A 2,907-nucleotide genomic window follows, 5' to 3' on the forward strand; every position below is an offset into this window, starting at 1 on the left:
TTATATTGTAGGGTTTGTTCTTTTCTTTTGCTGATATTATTCTTTTGGCAAATATTATTAAATGGTAACTTCTAAACCATGGATAATATATGTGACCAATTTCCTCTCTTCATAAATGTAATTAAACAGGAGAGTGAGTCAAAGATATGCTCTAGCTTCTACTTTATTTTTATAGGCACTTGGTAATGATGAACTGAGCAACCAAGTGTCTGTGTAAACTGATGTAACTTTTTGTACTATGAGCCTAATTATACCTGTGGTTAAACATAAGCTAAATTGATAGCGAGTACACTTTTAACCTGAAACATAGTCTCAATAATGCTTATAATCACAAGGACTTTGGGGGGGCATGTGAATTAATGCAAATTTCCTTCTTTTCAATAAAATTACAGAAGCCTTGACTTTGTAATACATTCCACTCAAACCCAGTGAAGTATATTTCCATCATTTGATTCTCATTGAGGTCCAGGAATGTTTCCGTAGCCCAAACACAATGCAAGGAAATATTTTGTAATTCAGCGCAAACTAGATTACTGAGATCCTACTTCTCATGAGGTTTATTTTCAAGTGGGAGAAATTATAAAATAAGTGAATAAGCAAAGAAATTATTTTTCACAAAATTAAAAAAAATTCACACAAGTAATTGTGATAATTACTAGGAAGGAAACCAATAGTCTTAAAACATAACTGTGGCCACCAATGGTAGGCATCAAGTTAGGCTCCTCAGAGATGACCTTCCAGAAGACACTTGAAGGAAGATAAAAAGCCAGCCTTGCAGAGAGCCTTAGAAGAAGAAACAGCAAATGCAAAGTTTCTGAGGGACGATAGAGATTGGCTGTTATAGGTATTCACAGAAGACTTGTGAGCTATTGCCTTAGTGAGTGACTGAGTGAGGAAGAGAGCATGATGAACAGACCCTTTGGATTTGGGGTAGAGCAGAAAGAGAGGGGAAATAGAAATGGAAATGGAGGAGTTCCCTCAAGTGGCAGATTTTATCTAATTTATGCTGTTAGTCTGATCACTCTCCAACCCACTTCACTCGTATTGCCTCCAAAAAAAAAAAAAAAGTGTAAAAAAGTAAAAAGAAGTTTATTATGTTCATCTTCAAAGAATGTCAACCCTAATATATGAATCATTCTACTACCATTGATATAGAATCCATCAGAGAATTAAGATCTTATTATAGAAAAATAATCCCAAATTTTCTAATCACTGTGCTTATTAAAATGCTTGCTGTGGTATCTCATACTTAGGGCAAATAATGTTGGCACCATCAATAATCTTGTATCAAATAAAACTGATAAATTACAAACTAGTTCACAACTATTTGGCACCATGAAAATAACCTTTCACTATGATGTACCTTAATATTACAGTAATTCCATGGCTATTCAAAGGGACATTATAAAACACAGTGAGTTCCTGTGCAAATGATCAATAAGCATATGATAAATCAACCACCTAACCTCAATGAAAGAAGTACAAGTTAAAATAATAAATTAAAAAATATGAAAAGATATTCAACATTGTAATTCAAGAACTTAAAACGACATTGCTTTTTTCTCTTTTACCTATCAGATTAGCAGGAATTTAAGATATGACATTATCCAATGCTGGTAAAAATGTGGAGTATGTGCTTTCAAATACTCTTGTGGGAGTATATTTGGTATGATTTTTTAAAACTCATTGTAATAATTGAAATATATTAGTTTCAGATGTATAACATAAGGATTCAATATATGTTTATTTTGCAAAACGATCACCACAATAAGTCTAGTTAATGTCCATCATCACATAGTTACATTTTTTTGTGTGTGATGAGAACTTTAGCTTTTCACCAATGAGTATGAATATCAACTGTGGGCTTATTATATAAGGCCTTTATTATGTTGAGGTACATTCCCTCTATACCCACTTTGTTGAGATTTTATCATAAATGAATGTTGAATTTTGTCAAATGCTTTTTCTGTATCTTTTAGGATGATCATGTTTTATCCTTTATTTTGTTAATGTGGTGTATAACATTGATTGATTTGTGGATATTGAACCATACTTGCATTCCTGAAATAAATCACACTTGATCATGGTGTATAATTCTTTTAATGTATTGTTATACTTAATTTGTTAATATATTGTTGAGGATTTTTACATCCATGTTCATTAGGAATATTGACCTGTAATATTCTTATCTTGTAGTGCTTTTGTCTGGTTTTGATATCAGGGTAATGCTAGCCTCTCAAAATTGATTTGGAAATGTTCCCTCTCCTATTTTTGGAAGAGTTTGAGAAGAATAGGTATTAATTTTTCTTTGAATGTTTGGTAGAATTCAACAGTAAAGCCATCTGATCCTGGACATTTTTATTCATTGGGAGACTTTCAGTTACTAATTCAATCATCATACATATCAGCCTGTTTAGATTTTCCATTTCTCCATGATTCAATCTTGGTTGGTCGTACATTTCTTGGAATTTATTTCTTATAGGTTATCTAATCTGTTGGCATAAAATTGTTCATAGTAGTTTCTTAAGATCCATATATTTCTGTTATCAGTTGTAATTCTCCTCTTTCATATCTGATTTTATTTGAGTTTTCACTCTCTTTTTCTTAGTCTAGCTAAAGGTTTGCCAATTTTGTTGTTCTTTTAAAAAAATCAGCTCTTGGTTTCACTGACCTTTTTTTTTATTGTCCTTTCAGTCTCTATTTCATTCATTTATGCTCTGATCTTTATTTCTTTTCTTCTATTGATTTTATATTTAGTTTTTTTCTTTTGTTTCTAGTTCTTTGAGGTTTGAAGTTAGTCTGTTATTTGAAAGCTTTTTTTTTTCTTAATGTAGGCATTTATTATTATAAACTATCCTTTTAGAACTACTTTTGCTGCATACGATAGTTTTTCTATGGTGTGTTTTC

Source organism: Pteropus alecto, unplaced genomic scaffold (assembly GCF_000325575.1).
Source record: "Pteropus alecto unplaced genomic scaffold, ASM32557v1 scaffold75, whole genome shotgun sequence".
Classification (NCBI taxonomy): domain Eukaryota; kingdom Metazoa; phylum Chordata; class Mammalia; order Chiroptera; family Pteropodidae; genus Pteropus; species Pteropus alecto.